The 17,425-nt window shown below is 39.0% G+C and overlaps 1 protein-coding gene across 1 annotated transcript in view; it reads left to right on the forward strand.

Annotated features, from left to right (window-relative positions):
* The first annotated feature begins 1,498 nt into the window (after positions 1–1,498).
* SPARCL1 (SPARC like 1) overlaps positions 1,499–17,425 on the forward strand; it is a 56,959-nt gene continuing 41,032 nt past the window's right edge. The window contains exon 1 of the mRNA XM_017866850.1: positions 1,499–2,100. The gene's annotated coding sequence lies outside the window, so the exon portion shown is untranslated. The remainder of the gene's footprint in view (positions 2,101–17,425) is intronic.

Here is a 17,425-nt window from a genome sequence, read left to right on the forward strand (position 1 = left end):
ATGGTCAAACACTGCCCACCCCTTTATCCTTCCTCGGAGGAGATTGCTCAACCCCTAGACCTTGGCTAAGGAAAAACATCCTATTGTCTGAGGCAAAAAGACATCAAATCGTTTCATCCTGTCCTGGGAAAGGCAGTTTGGAACAAGTTATCCTGATTCTAGAGACGTGAGATTGTTCCCAGCTGCACCGTGACTTGTTTTTGGCTCCTAGGCAAAGTGCCCAGTTTCCTCTGCTCCCAAATTTCTCCAACTGCAAAATAGAGATAATTCTTGTTACCTTTTCCTTGCAGTGTTCTGAAAATAAATAGGGCAAATAATTCTAAAGTGTTTTGAGAGATTTGGCTGAGGGCATATTTGCCTAGAATTGTAGGTGGGATTTTTTTGTTTATTTTGGTTTTATTTTGTTTTTATCAGTGTTTTTGCTTTTGGCCAGACTTTGGCATATATTTAGAAAATCTGAATTAAATTAAATTTTAATTATTCATCTGATGTTAATGGAATATTTATAGTATGCAAAGCACTGTGCTAGACACCAGGAGAATGCAGAAAGGGCACCTCCCCTTCCTTCAAGGAGCTTACAGCTTGCTCAGAAGCAGATATGATATATATATATGTCTACATCATATAATACAGGTATTCTAGATAAGTTACACAAGTGTGGCTGTCAGCCATGGTAGCTGATTTGGAATCCCATCCTGTAAGTTACAGTTGGAGACCCTAGAAAAACCACTCAGCCTTACTAAGCTTTAGTTTCCTCTTATGTAAATGATAATAGCTAACATTTATTGAGTGTCTACCACATGACAGGGGTGTTCTATGCAGTTTATGCATATTAACTAACTTAAAACTCAGAACAATTGCCTGAGATAGATGTTATCATAATTTCCATATGTGTATCCCTGTCTTGTAGATAAAAGCACTGATGCTTTAGAGAGGTTATATAACTTGTCCCGGGTCATAGTTAGGAAGTGGTGAAGATAGGATGCAAATCCAAGCTGGCTGGCCTCAAATTCTGCCAATTCAACCACTGTATGACATACCCCTCAAATGGGAACACAGTAAGACTTGCCATGCGTCGTGAGGATCAACTGATAATAACGCATAAAAAGCTGTTAGCACAGTGCCTGACATAATAAATGTGTGATAAATGTAGAAGTAGCAGTAGAAGAGATTAGACACGTATACAAATAACCAGAATGCCAGGCCAAAAATAAGTGCGCACCTCCATTCTTTTTCATGGGAAACCTCCTTCTTAGAGACTAACCATTATAACCATGGAGTTACAGTGAGGAGCTGTGTTGAGGGGAGAACGGCAACATTTCTGAATCAGCATACAAGTGATCTATAAGGAGCAATCAGTTTTATATATGTACATTTCCAAAGCTCATTCAAAGAAGGTTAAGATATCTGAAGTACCCTCCTATTAAAATTCAGACTGTCTTTGTTAGAACAATTTCCAATTGAGCAATGCAAAAATGCGTCTGCTACAATCTCTCTTCTTCCCTCCTTTAATCCCTACTCCCCAAATTCCTTTAGGAAGAAACAACAGCATGGAGTTTCTTTTCAAGGTCTTAAAATAAAAAACTCCAAAAAAGGGATGCTGCTTATAAAACCTCTCAGAGTTGTTTGAAAAGAAAAAAAAAAAAAATGCCTAAAGAGCCAAGTGCTTATATTCTGGCCAAGTTATGAGGCTCTGAGAACAAGAGCTTGAGGGGAAAACTTAACCCCATCCACGCCACCAGAATTAGCTCTTTCCCTTTTGGTTTGCATGTACTGCCTATAAAGCCTTTGCAGTGAGAGGCCAGCCTGCTAGGGAAATCCAGGAATCTGCAACAAAAACGATGACAGTCTGAAATACTCTCTGGTGCCAACCTCCAAATTCTCGTCTGTCACTTCAGACCCCCACTAGTTGACAGAGCAGCAGAATTTCAACTCCAGTAGACTTGAATGTGCCTCTGGGCAAAGAAGCAGAGCTAACGAGGAAAGGGATTTAAAGAGTTTTTCTTGGGTATTTGTCAAACTTTTATTCCCTCTCTGTGGGCAGAGGGGATTCAACTTCAATTTTCTGCAGCGGCTCTGGGTCCAGCCCCTTACTTAAAGGTAAGTTTTAATAAATTTATGGCATTATCTAATTGCATTTGTTAAGCTGATGTGCGTGATCAGATAAAGCTGTCAAATATTTTTGCCTAAATAATGCAAAGCCATTTATTTACCCAAAAAAAAAAACTTTTTTGTGATTTACAGAAAAGATACTTAACAGAGAATTTTACAATTTGTATTCATGTTTTCTTGTTTCTTGCGAAATTAAATAACGAGTACTAATAAATGATGGTGATTTTAGTGAAGACCAAGAATAGAAATGTGGAACTGTTGATCGCCTCAGTAGCATTCAGATCTTAGTGAAGCCTGAATCCTGAAATGTGTTTTGTAGAAGTACTTTATTACATACATGAAATAAACTATAAAGAAGGTAGTTTAAAAAACACACTTTCAAATCAAATAATTTATATGTTTTCCATGTTTAAATAATCTGAAGTTATTCAGTCTCCTGCACCTAACAGCAATGTAGAAACGGAACTTTTTGCTTTTCCAAAAGGTAGGAAAATTTCTCCTTTTATACTATATTCTTGTTTGATTATTTTTAAGTTACTGTGATTATTTTCCTCTCTTGATTCCCCTTTACAGCTTTATAACTAATTGCTTTTTGCCTCCTACTATCATTTGTTAAGATGCTCACACATAGACCTAAAGTTTCTCTAATTCTTGATGATGTCTTATTTACAAAAGCAAAAAGGAGAGAGGAGAATTAAAGAGCTAGCTAAAGAGATTATGATAACTCATGTTATAACGTACTACCATTTCTGACTCTCTTTTCTAAATAAAGCAATAATGTAAGTTGTGCTTTTTCATCCTTCTCAAGTAATAAAGGTCACTCTGCAAGAGAAAAGAAAAGAAAAAAAAAAAAAACCTTGCATTTAACTGCAGATCAATACTGTGGAAACAGTACACCAAGAGGTACTGCAGAAAGAGTATCTCTTTTGCACTGCCTTTAATCTGCAAAGAGGTTAAATATGTCACCTTGGCATTGTATCTGAGCTCTCCTCTGGCCCAGGGCCTAAGCACATTGAATAGAAATGTTCACTCAGTCCAAGTCAGCAGAAATCTTTTTTTTTTTTTAATTCCCCCCTTTCTCGTAGACACCAGCTTTTTTCAGTTCACAGCTTACTCAATTGAACCTGATGGTTATGACTATCGTTAACTATGATTTTTTTTTATTAAAAACACCATCTTTGGAAAGATTTAAGTTTACATTTCTGTTCATTTAATAAGATCTAGCAAAGCAGAGCAGTTTATTTCATCTAGTTATCATCCAATCAACTAGTGCCACTTTCCACATTTTGGAGAAGAATATGCACATGTTATTTATGAACCTCGCCTTTTTCGTTCAGAAAATTTTCACACAGCCGTTGAGCAATTAGAGTACTGGCATTTCCTTCCCAGGTCTTTTGAGAATTAATCCCCAATAGCTTCTCATGGCACAGATTCACATATCAACTAAGTAAAAATAATAGTGATGACAGAAATAAAATGAATAGTGATGTATCTGGACAACTTCAAAACATTACTTATTTCATTTCCTCTTGACTGTTATTTTTACTCAGTTGACTTAAACACTGCTATTTTACTTAAGTTTAACACCATGTCCAGAACAGGTTGGCAACATTTTTCCACCAAGAAGAGCATAAACAACTTGTTAGAAGACTTGAAGTGCACATAGCCCTCACTTATCCCTCCAGAATGATCTTCAGTGGAGAAGGAGACCCCCATACATAAATCCAGTAGAATTTCCCAGTAGGTCTGGCTGCCTGAGAGATGTCCAACAAGGCCAGGGTCTGTTTCTCACAGGACTCACAGGGCATCTTCTGCCAAAGGCTGAGTTAGCAATGATATAACTACCTGGAGCTAGCCTGGCTTTTGTCTTAGTCATCAAAAGATGGTTAGAACTTTGAAAAACAGAGTGCATGGTCTTGACTGATTGTTCCAAAGGTGGGGAGGCAATCTAATAAAGTGAATAAGACCATGACCTGTGATTTGTATCTGACCATATGGACCCAGTTTATATAAGACTATGGTTTATATCCAAGCTTTACCACTAAATAGCTCTGTGACTTTGGGCAAACAATTTAATCTCTGTGCCTCAGTCTCTTCATTCATGGAAATGAGATTATAAAATCAGTAGCTACCTCAGAGATTTGTTGTAAGAATAAAGGGAAGAAAAGAGCCATGTCTGGTACATTAAAGCAATCAATCAATCGTAGATAATATGAAAGTACTGGATTAACTATATGTCCCTAGTGAAACTCCGTAGAACGGGAACTGACTCTAGATCTTTTCCCAGGGTTTCTTCCTTGTACTTACACATTTTGCTCTATAATAAAATATGAATGCCAGGTCTATGCCTCTGAGGCAGCACAGCAGAGTGGACACAGCATGGGCTTCAGAGTCCAATGCATCTGGGCTAGAATCCTGACTCTGCCTCTTACAAGCAGAGTAAGCTTCAGCAGTTACTTCCCACTTGCAGGACGCAGTTTACCCATCTGTTTAGCAAAATGGGGACAATAATACACACAAATGAGGTTGTTGTAGGAATCAAATGTGATGTTTTTTAAATGCCAAGTATAGCACTTGGCAGAGAAGTAAACACATAGGAAAGTTGACTGGTTGCTTATAAGGAATCTCGTATATCAGTGAGGCCTCTGTTACATACTTGCAATGATATCTCTGGTAGTAACAATGGAGATCAAGTTTGAATTGGCTTTTTTATCCAAAGAAACGTAAAAGTAAAAGTAAATCTGACACTACTGTTTTCCCCTGGTGGGGGGGCCTCAACACGAGGTATTTATTGCTAGGAGTCTTCACTGCTGCATCAGTTAGTAGCTTCTTAATGGCCGAGTCAAAGGAAACCAAAGGAAGTGTTCTGTGTCAGCTTGCCATTACACAGAGTGAGAAGAAATGCTGCTTTGCTGTCAGTTCTGTTTTATTGGCTTACTTGGACAAGAGGGAAGGCCCCCAACATTTCTTCTTTCTTATCTCTTCTAAAGGCAAGAATAGGGCTTTTGACTTGCTCCGGGGATATTTTCCTAACTGAAATTCAAACGAAAAGTCTTTTTTGTTTCTTTTGTCTTTGTTTTGCATTTTTGCAAACCTCTCCCCTATGTTCCTAGCATTGAAATGTCAGCTGCTTTTTCTGGCTGTGTGTAGCAGGAGCAGGCTGTCGTCATAGCAATGAAAGGGTGCAGAGAGACTCCTGCTTCATGACCCGCTCTGGGAAATAACTCTTAGTCTGCTTTAAAATCCTTCTTTAGAAATGAAGTCTCCAGTCCTGGCTTGTTTCCTTCCTATTACACAACCAACTTATGTACACTCATTGCAGTAGCTAAATGTTTCCTTTAAAGATTTAGTGAATAGGTGTTTTAAAAATGAACAAGAGAGCTGCTGAAACAGTGACTAGTTTACTGTGGCATACAGGGGAAAAACAACTGGGAAGGCAAAGGAAGAGAAATAGAAATGGCCTCACATGGTACACGTACTGCAGCGCACCCTGAAATAAATCCATTTTTCAAGTTCCCACTGCTTCCTCCCATCTTCACGATGTGCTGTGGTGTAGTGGTTATGGAGAGGGAATTCTAGGGCAGACTGCCTGGACTTCAATCCTGGCACTCATACCTTCCAGTTGTTTTAATCTAATCCATTCTGTGCCTCTGTCTTCTCATCTGTGAAATAGATATAATAACAGTCATAAAATTGTCATGGGAATTGAATGAGATTGAGCATGTAAGGCATTTATTGTAGTATCTAACCCATGGTAAAGGTTGGCTGCTAAGCTCAGGAGCCTCAGTTTCCCCCACTTGTGAAATGTGGATAACAGCTAATTCATAAAATCATTGCATTATTTATTTATTTATTTATTTTGGAGATACAGTCTTGCTCTGTTGCCCAGGCTAGACTGCAGTGACATGATCTCAGCTCACTGCAACCTCCACTTCCCAGGTTCAAGTGATTCTTGTGCCTCAGTCTCCTGAGTAGCTGGGACTACAGGCATGTGCTACCATGCCTGGCTGATTTTTATTGTTTTAGTAGAGATGGCGTTTTGTCATGTTGGCCAGGCTGGTCTCAAACTCCAGGCCTCAAGTGATCCGCCTGCCTCAGCCTCCCAAGGTGCTGGGATTACAGGTGTGAGCCACCATGCCCAGATGATCATTGTATGATTAACTAAAATAATGAATGTACATTCTCAATAAGTAGTGGTTATTACAATTCTTTTCATCATTTTGTTACTGAAACACCAAGGTTCCAGTCTAAGTCCTGCTGCTCACTTCACAGAAAGCCAATCATTGAGACAACAAGTATTGCCAATGAAGAAGGCTTTAATCAGGTGCTGCAGTTGAGGAGATAGGAGCACAGTCTCAAATCCATCTCCCTGACTGACTAAAACTAGGGGTTTACATAGCAGGGGAGAAATGTAACAATGTGTAAGAAAATAAGAACTGGGGAGGGGTAGGGAAACAATCAAGGTGAATAAGGGGGTTAGGCATCTGCTGCAGTGGTCTGGTGAGTTTCCATTCTTTGATACTATTGTAGGAGCCTGAATGTCCTGTCCTGAGGAAGGAGCTTAGATAAAACAAATATAAGTTTCACACTTTAAGACCAGGAGGGTCAGTTTCTATGTTTTTCAAAAAGATCTGTCTGTGGGACTATTGGGTAAGTTTCAGTTTGATCTAACTCTGACATGAATGGCCTTTTTGAACTTGGAATCTCCCAGTGAGTTAAATATAATGAATAGAGGCCTCAGAATTATCATTGCATAAATGTGAACCATTCGATTTCTAAAGGGGAAAAAAGAATTGTGACTTTTACATTTATAAAGACTCATCTCATCTTGATTAACACTAGAGTAAAAGTATTAAAGCATCTTATCTTTCATTAACTTTTTATTAAGTTTCTGTTTCAGTTCCTTCAGTGTTTTCTAGGTCATGCAATTATGAAAATAAGTTAGCATTTTTATCTTACATCTCAAACAACTAATGTATTCAGTGTTCTATCCCATGCAAAATGCCAGAGATACAGCAGGGAGCAAAACTAGAGAGGAGCTGAGCTCTTGTGGTGCTTACCATGTAGTTAGGAAAATGGTCATTAATCAAACCATCACAATAATGAAAACTGCATAGGCCCAAACATAAGGTGCCCCCAAATACAATACCATCTTCATCTTTCTAGTAGAACATCCTCAACCAAAGTGTTTGGCCAAACAGAACGTACAAATGGGTAATATATTGTAATGTACACTTGGGATATTTAATCTATGGTTCAAATACATATTTAATATGTTCTTTTAATTTAAATATTTTAAACTTATTAACATGACTTTTTCCTTTCTCACACTTCATGAAATAATTTTGCTAAAACTCTTCATACACATCTTTAACACCAGTGTGTATGTTCACTAGATCCATGCTGTAATTATCTAATACAGAGCACATCATCAATCCTTCTGCAAGTTGCTAAACATCTGCTGATGCTGCAAATTTAATCCCCAGGCATTAGTCCTGATTCGTGGTCATGATCTCCACACTTTCATTATTTACTAGATTGTTTTTTCCAGTGCTCTTTAAAGGGCTTATTTAAAAACCACTTGAAACTATAAGTGTGACTTTCTAAAATTGTGTGATTCCAACTTGCAATAATGAAGTCATACCTCAGGAATAATGACTAAACCTGCTTTAAATATCTTTATGTATTTATTCATCTATTTTGTCAAAGTGACCTTCCTAAGAACAAAAATAAGCATTGTTTGAGATTTTTTTTTTTTTTTTTTTTTTTTTTTTTTTTTTTTTTTTTTTTTTTTTTTTTTTATTGAGACAGAGTCTCATTATGTCACCAGGCTGGAGTGCAGTGGTGCAATCTTGGCTCCCTGCAACCTCTGCCTCCTGGGCTGGAGCAATTCTTCTGCCTCAGCCTCCCGAGTGGCTGGGATTATGGGTGTGCACCACCACACCTGGCTAATTTTTTGTATTTTTAGTAGAGACAGGGTTTCACCATGTTGGCTAGGCTGACCTTGAACTCCTGACCTCAGGTGATCACCCACCTCGGCCTCCCAGAGTGCTGGAATTACAGGCGTGAGCCACCGTGCCCAGCCACTTGAGATGATTTCTAATTGTTTTTTTGAATAGTACTTTGCTGCTCAAAATGAAGAAACTGAGATGGTGACTGTTAATGTGAGAGACTTTGGAAGCACTTGAATATAAGGCAAATCCCTCTTTTTTACAGCAGGATTTGGGGGAGTGAAAAAAAAAACACATTTTATTTGAACACATACCATATATAATGATACACTGAAATAAATGTTCTGAGGGCAAAACACCTCTGTTCTAAGAGAGTATATAAGGATCCTGACCTCCACTCAGGGTCAATAATGGCTTTCCTTGATCTGAAGTCTGAATAGAGGTTAACTCTGTGTGTGTGTGTGTGTGTGTGTGTGTGTGTGTGTGTGTGTGTGTTGCAGGGGGGAACATGTGTGTATGTGTGTGTGTGTGTTTGGTGGTGGTGGCTGGGAAGAGTGGGTGCTGGCAAGAGAATTCTGACAGTGTGAACAACTTGTGCAAAGACCCTGGAGCAAGAGGGATTGTGGCCTATTTAAGGAACCGAGAGGCAGCCAGCTCCCAAGAGCAAGGGCAGAGCAGTGGGAGGTGTAAATCTCCATAATACTCCCCATAATACTCCCTTCCCTGAGCACTAAACGTATGTGCCTTCTGCTTGATTCAGGTTTAATGTATATCTTTAACATCTGGATGGATTTTTGGTTAGTCTCAAAGCCCCAACAGGCATGACCATGTCTATCCCTAGCTCAGACCCATATGGTGGTAGGTTCAGTTAGGAAGGATGATGGGCAGTTGAAGGTCAGAGGCCCAGAAAAGTCTTAAGTCATTAACTCTGAGTATATCATATACACTCACAGAGCTGGGACACCTTGATGTCAGATGGTGACTCAGCAGAGAACTCAAAATAGAAGAACGTCTTTTTCATCCTTCAGACGACTTTAGGGCCAAACCATAGAGCTCTCCCCAGAGACTCAGTGATACTTTAAAAGCTCTAGAGCATCAGTGTTAATGCTGGATCAGGTAACAGCACGTATATGTTAGCCAAAATATGACTAAGAGATTTGCTGTCTGATAACAAGGCTTTTAACTATTATGTAAAGACAAGGTGAACAAGAATATTCTGAGTCTGATTATAAAGCACCTATAATAACTGTTTTGTTTACTACATTTCCCAGAAAGGAAATTTTTCCATGGTTGTAATAATTACTAAAAATAGCAGTCTACAGGCTTCCTCTGATATAAACAAATTCAACAGAAGATACCTGGCCTTATTTGGATGCATGGATGTACATACTCCAGGAAATGACAGGCCAAGAGTAATAAGAAAAAGAAAGTAACAAGACAAACCTCTCCTTTTTCTAGTACACATGGTATGTCTTTCTTAGTTCATTAAACTTTAGACAAAGTGATAAATAGATCAAGTTGCCAACATCTGCCTTGAAACCCAAAAACATTGAAACAAGTTCCCTAGGCCCAGAAGGGAAGGAAGAGGACTTGTAAATTTTGCTGAGGCTGCCAGAGAAGGAGCTAACCACTGGAGGCTTCAGACTGGAGGGTTCAGAAACCAGGGGAACGCTAGGCAACACAAGGAAAATTCAACTAGAAAGACTTGAAGCAATAACTACCAGCACTAAAATTTCCAGGGAGTCACTGATGTGGCCAATATCAATAGAGAGGAATCCTGTTCCTCCTTTCAGAGGTATGGATGACTGCGTTTGCAGTCTGGTTCTGGTTCAGTGTTCAGACAGCTTATTAATGCTTAAGAGAAAAGGAAAGAGAAGGAAGATAGAAAGAAGTACAGCAAGGCAAGAAGTGCCCAGGGGAGACAGGTATGCTAAGTTGATTTAAGTGACATGGCAATATAGAGAACTTCAAAAATAAAATTTATCTTTTGAAATTTAAATTTAAGTTAATGTTTTAAAAAACTATAGGAACTGAAAATAAATCAAATACAAATATCTACTTCGACCTAATCTTACTGCAATTTCAGTCTCTAGCAAATATCATAGAAACTGAAGTGGAACAAAAAAAGAATGCAAAATAACAAAGAATGCAAAACCGTAGTACCTAAAATAAAAACATATTCTGGTCGTTTGTGTAAGTTCCCTAATAAATCTAGAGGGAGAATTATGTTTTCATGTTTCAGTGTATGCCAAACTTTAGACACCCTCCTCTTTTCTAGGAGATACAAATTTCAGGAGCGATATTTAGCTATTACACACTTAGCTTTTCATCAGAGATGGGGGGTAGCTGACACACACATGGCCCATTCTGCCCATGCCTTTCAGGTCAATCTCTGAGGGCTTGGCTGGGCTATGTTTCCAGCTAACAGAAAGGAAAGTTAGGCCCCTTTTCCTTGCTTTTCCAGGGACCGACCTTGTGGAGTCCTGAGAAATCCAATTACAACTTCCTTTCATGGTGAAATCCAATTACAACCACTCCCATGGTGAAAGCCAAACTTTTTGATACAAAAGGAAACTAAACAAAAGGGCTTCAAGCAGGGGATATGCTTATGCTTTGCCTTCTCACTTAGGCAATTATGCAGAAAGGTTGCAATGACCTTGGCTTGCCTTGCTTAGGAACAAAAGTCATAATCTACTACCCCCTACTCCCACAAAAAGAAAAAATGTTTTCATATCTGATTCCAGGAGTTTGGGGAGTTTTCTCAAGGATCCATTAGTCAGGCAAAGCAAATTTTGATTCAACACTTGCTCCCTCCCACACACTTTTCTTTTCGGCAAGATGACTTTTCTTATTGAACTTGGAATGCCATGTTGAACAATAAATAAATTAGTGAATTATTTAGGCCAATATCCTCCCATAATCTGTTTCCAACAACTTCTTCTTTTTTTTTTTTTTGAGACAGAGTCTGGCTCTGTCGCCCAGGCTAGAGTACAGGGTGCAGTGGTGCAATCTCGGCTCACTGCAACCTCCACATACCCAGCTCAAGCGATTCTCCTGCCTCAGCCTCCTAAGTAGCTGGGACTACAGGCGCCTGTCATCACGCCTGGCTAGTTTTTGTATTTGTAATAGAGATGAGGTTTCACCATGTTGGCCGGGCTGGTCTTGAACTTCTGGCCTCAAGTGATCCACCCAGCTTGGCCGCTCAAAGTGCTAGGATTACAGGTGTGAGCCACCGTGCCTGGCCTGTTTTTGATACCTTTGTGATATCTGATGCTGTGTGTCACCCTTTCAGCCAAACTGTTTGCTTGAGGTTAGTGAGAAACTGCAGTACTGCTTGGAGAGGGGTCATCCTAAATTCCTAAAACCTAGTTGAGATAAATGGAAACAGTTCTCAAAACAGTAATTTATGAAAATAGATATTTTATAAGTACTTGACACAAGTCTATAATTGCTGAGATATTTAATAATAGAATTACTAACCACATTCTATTCAAATCTCTGTCACTTCTATATAATCACTGTACTCCACTGAATGTGTATAAAATACATATTTGCAGCTTATAGAGAAAAAATTTGCAAATTTTCGGAAGAATCATGCAGTCAACTAATAGGTTTTTAATTGAAGATGAGTGGAGTGGGGAGTGGTAAATGGTTATCCTTTTTCAAAATTAGGACAAACTTTACCCTAGGTTCAAATAAAAGTGCTATGCCTACTGAGTTAACGAACCCACCATTCAAAGCGGCCCTAAATAGCTCTGAAAGCAAAGCATTTTTACATTATTTCATTCAACTTGAGTTATCTAATTGCCTATATAATATGATAGGGATCCAGGCCGGACACAATGGCTCATGCCTGTAATCCCAGCACTTTGGGAGGCTGAGTTGGGTGGATCACTTCCGGTCAGGAGTTCAAGACCAGCCTGACCAACATGGTGAAAACCTGTCTCTACCAAAAAATATAAAAATTAGTCAGGCGTGGTTGTGTGTGCCTGTAGTACCAGCTACTCAGGAGGTTGAGGCGGGAGAACTGCTTGAACCCAGAAGGCAAAGGTTGCAGTGAGTGGAGATCGGCCATTGCACTCCAGCCTGGGCAACAGAGCAAGACTCTGTCTCAAAAAAAAAAAAAAAAAAAAAATAGGGACCCAATAGGAAGGTACTCTGAGATGTATAAAAATCAGAAGAATTCACCTTTATGATGGGTAAATAAAACATGTAAATGGTTTCATGATGTGTTTGGTCAGATGTTCCTGCTGTCTTAGCTCATTGAAATCATTTTTGACTCTCAAGCCATTAGTTCAGTGGATTCTCCCAACCTTTTACTGAGGACCAAACACCTTTGAGCTAATTCTCGCTAAATCAAGGGAGTATTCTGTTAGAATTCAGAAGAAACAAAACACAGATTCTTAACCCTAAGCGTCTTCTTTTTCACTCTTTTTCTTCCCTGTTGCCCAACTCCAACTAATGGGTTTTGAGGACTTTATAATGGGAAGCAAGTTAATGTCTTTCTAGAGAAAAAAACTTTTCAATAATTTCCTAAAATATGCGGAGAAGAAAATACTGGAAGATGTTGTTATAAAATAGAAAAATACTTGGTTGAAACCTTGGTACTCATAGTGATCTTGTATTCATTAGCTTTTTGGATAGGCATAAGAGGGGAAGAGAAGTATCAGCATCATCTCACTGATAAAAACAGCTGATGTCTTCTTACAATCTGAAAATGAAGCCATTGATTTCAAAAGCAAATGTTTTATAATACTCTGAAAAACACTCTGGATTGGATCATTCAAGGTTACGATAACCTGAGATAACTGCAGCCTCAAACTCTTGGGCTCAAGCAATCCTCCTGCCTCAGCCTCCTCAGTAGCTGGGACTACAGGCATGAGCCATTAAGCCTGGCTTCAGGGGAATAATCTTCTCCCACGGTGGGAGGAGAATAATTAACAGCTGTGGACCAGCTGTGGGCAAGCTGTGCCTTTTCCTTGCTTAAAGACATCTTAGCGTTTTCTCTCTGAAGGCATAAATAAGCTTCCAGGTTTTCACGCTATTTTCAAAGAACTTTTCAAACTCTAACCTTAAAATCCATTAGTTTATTACATCTGCTTCTTTCAGAAAAGGTAGATAATAAGTAACTTTGCACCACTGAAGTAAGCAAGCAATTGTTTCCCATATTAAATGTATTGGCCCTCACCAAGGTACATGAGAAGCTTGGACCATGATGTGAATCCTAAAGGGACTTCTGCTGGGACTGAATGCTTGCATTAGTGGTTCACACAAGAACTAAATGCTCATCAAAGTACACCATTATTCCCCAGAAGGTCCCAACACCATGAGAATGAGGCTACTTGGAACTATTCTTTGGTATTATTTGTTGTTTTTCTTAATCCTGGAAGAGAACTACACCTCACCCCCCGCCCAGTGAATAATTCTTGGTCCATTCACAGAGCTGAAAGCACTTGAAATTCCTCTCCCAACTAGCAGAATTTAACAACTGACTTACTCTGTTAGCAAAAGAGGGACAATTTCCACTGAATCCAAAGGAGTTTAATATTATACTGGTAGAGTTTAACTAATAAGGGAAATTCAAATAAGAGCAGTCAGAGGAGAAAGCCAAGAACAAGGCATTCAGGGGAAAGAAATTACAGGGGTAGTAGAGAGACAAATAAATTAAGGGGTAGGGAGAAGAGTTAAAGGCAGAAAAAGAAGAGGATTAAACTATCTGAAAATTTCAGGGGCTAGGCTTTAAAAGGTGTATTGTCATACTATTAACAACATGAAGTCAATCATTCAGATATTTTTAAATTACTGCAATATCACAAACGCCAGGACTTCAGGTGAGCCATCCTAAGAGCAGATTCAGGGTTTGTGAAGCCAAGAGTTCATACTTATGTTTGGGACCTTCTTTTTTAAAAATATAAAAGTCAAAATCAAGTCGAGAACTTTCTATGGAGCCTGCACAAGTGAGGGGCCCTGAAACTGAAGCTTCCTAGTTTTATGGCACGTCTATCCTGGCCATATTCAAATGTCTATATCCCAAATATAACAAAAAGTGGAGGAAAATAAATAAACGTAAATATGAGAAAATCCTGCGTTCTCTTTCTCTGAGAAAGAGAAAATAGTAGCACAGATACCATAGCAGGACTTGAGCAAAGAAAAATAAATATGGCCAATATAATTTCTCCTGCTATAACACAGGGCAGGAGTGGTGGACCCTTTCTGAAGGACTGGCAGATACCTGAGAAAAAGAACAGGGAACTGTCTCCTTGGATGGATCCATCCCATCTAGAGCTCTGGAATGAGACACAGTGAGATTAGTGAGTGGTACGATAAGATGAGAAACTCTGAAAGGCATGATTAAGAGGTGGTGAAAGGTGGCTGTTGCACAAGCTTGGGTAAGATAAGCCTAGGGGATCCTCTAAATATAATTAAAGTAATCCCTCAATTACACATTATAGAAAAGGAGGAATGGACTAACTTTGCCTGAGCAAGAAAGAAACAGACCTTTAAGAATGTGTCTGAAAAACCATCCCTCTGGGTGCCTTTTGGTTTCCATGCTCCTCACTGCTGACTGGGCACAGTGGCAAAGAGGGATGTTCAGGAAGCACTCACTGAATGGTAGTTCTGTGAAATGGAGGTGAGGGTCACAGATGGGAGCGCATGGGTGGTACACAGGTGAAGTGCTTAGCATCGAACCTGGCATATAGTAAAATCTCAGGAAATGTATATGCCATTGTATGAGCTACTATTAATGGTCTAAAATAAAAATGTACTTTTTCACTAAAATAATACTTTGATGACCATAAGTGATTCTACTACTAATGAGTACACTTGAGTGCTATTCCACACAAAAATGTTTAATGTTTATAGCCAATTATATATTGCCACTTACAAACTTAGTAACTCAAAACAACTGTTTCATAATGTCTCAAGATCTGGTGGGTCAGAAATTTGGGCAGGCCTCTCAGAGGCACTCAGCTAGGAGATGAGCTGATCCGGAGTGGCCCAAGATCTCTCCACTCATATGTCCTGCGCATTTGTGAAGACAGATGCAAAGCTGGGATTGGTAGAACGGTTGAAGTGTCTTCTGTGACATGACAGTTTCAGAAAATTGTTCAAGGCTCCCAAAATGAGTTTTCCAGGAGATCCAGGTAAAAGTTCCAAGGTTTCTTATGACCTAGCCTCAGAAGTCCCAGAACATCATTTCTGTCTCAATCAATTGGCCAAGTAAGTCACTAAACCCAATCCAGATTCAAGGAAAGGAGAATCAGACTCCACCTCTCAATAGGAGAAATAGCAAAGAATTTACAGCAATCTCTACCACAATATTTATACCTATTAAATAAGAAATGTAAGAAATTGTCTCAAGGCAACTACCCAAGAGAGTTAGAATAGAGTTGACATTTGTGGGCGTTTGGCTCTTAATGGGAGACCTATTTCTGCCATGACAAATGATTCCTCTGGAGATTTGTTTTAATGGTACATGGGTCAGCCAATAGAAAAACTCTAGGCATTTGAAATTCAAATGCTGGATGTTCTGTATAAAATGCTGTCTAGCTATCATCTTTTAAAATTCCAGCTGAGGTTCTCCTGAAAGTTTTGTAATGATACACCCTGTTCCTAACAGAAGGAAAGGGCTCTCCTTCCAGTTACCCATCATCCCTCATCTTTAACCTCTCTAAATCCATGAAAAGAAATAGTGAGATGAAAGAAAGAAAGAAATAACCTAAGGACTCTAGTAAAGGGATGAATTAAAGTGTCTGAATTATTCATTATTGGGGTTATTAAGCCATTTTCTGCCTTATGAGTGTTTCAGAGATATGATAACATCTTTCATTTCAGTTTTACAGTTGGTGAAATTACCAAATAACTGTAGGATCACATTTGAATCTCAAAACAACTCCAGAAGATAGATAAGAAAATGCATTATTATTTTTCCTCTTTTGTAGATGAAGAAACCAGTGACTTGACCAAAGTCTCTTAGCTGGTAAAAGGCAGTTCAACTCTGGAACTTAGATCTTCCAGTTCCATACCAACTGTCCTTTAAACTATGTGGCTGCCTTTGAATAAGCTCATGCCTTTGAGCAAAATAATATTTATTTAGTTTCACATCAATACTGCATATTTAAGTCTTTGAGAATAATAACTCTGTGTGTTCCAAAATTTGTCTCATTTTTTGCATTTTTCATCTGGAGTCTTATTTTCTATTTCTGCAAAAATAATCTGTATTTTGTAGTCAGTGCACACCAAACTCGAATGTCTCAAAATAAATGACTTTTTACTCATCCAAGAATAAATGGTATTCATCATACTTAGCAAGGACATCATGGTTTTGATTTTTCAAAGTACTTTGCAAGCATCAGCTAATTAAGCCTCCCTGAGTCTTCAATATGACAGTTGTTTTCAAAATATCTCTCATTTCCCAGGAAAGTTCTCCATTCTGTCTTACTTATACAAATCAGCACATTTGCTCAGTTCTTAAAATAAGAAGCTAAAGGCCATGAAATTATTTTTGATCAATATGTGGCAAATACAATTAGCTCAGTGAGACAAAAATGCCCAGTGACTAGTCTGAAGGACAACGTGGAACATGACGGAAGAACACAAGGTGTTGTATAGGCTAGATACTGGATTGTCCCACAAGGTCCTTCAAAAATAAAACATAGGCATCTTCTTTATAATTGAAACTTGAAGGGGTTTCCTGCTCGAATCATTCTAAATGACATGACCATACTCTGCATTTAAATTTTGTTTTCAATTACAGGATGGAAAAAACTCTTAAAAAAATAGTCCCATCTTTGGACTCAGTAATAATTCGGGACCATGCAGTAAATGTTGGCTCTCAAAAAGCCTGCACAAGTGGCCATCTGAGGTTATATGACAATCCCTAGACTTGTTCTCTGCCTTAAAATGTCTTCCATACAGCCATGCCAGGATTCTCAGCATTCGATAGCTCCTTTTGGGTTAAGAACAATGTGAACATACCTCTTACCTGAGAATAGAAAGATATTAATTCAGGAATAATTTTTTGTTATTGCTTTTAGATAGAGTCTCACTCTATTGCCCACGCTGGAGTGTAGTGGCTCAATCGTGGCTCACTTTAACCTCCGCTTCCCGGGTTCAAGCAATTCTCCTGCCTCAGCCTCCCGAATGGCTGGGATTACAGGCGCCTGCCATCACGCCCAGCTAATTTTTGTGTTTTCAGTAGAGACAGGGTTTCACCATGTTGGCCAGGCTGGTCTCAAACTCCTGACCTCAAGTGATCTGCCTGCCTCAGCCTCCCAAAGTGGTGGGATTGCAGGCATGAGCCACCATGCCCAGCCCTAATTCAGGAATATTCCTATTTCCTTGGTATGGTTTAGATGCAA

This window comes from Rhinopithecus bieti, unplaced genomic scaffold, assembly GCF_001698545.2.
Source record: "Rhinopithecus bieti isolate Rb0 unplaced genomic scaffold, ASM169854v2 scaffold_3767, whole genome shotgun sequence".
In the NCBI taxonomy this organism is placed as follows: domain Eukaryota; kingdom Metazoa; phylum Chordata; class Mammalia; order Primates; family Cercopithecidae; genus Rhinopithecus; species Rhinopithecus bieti.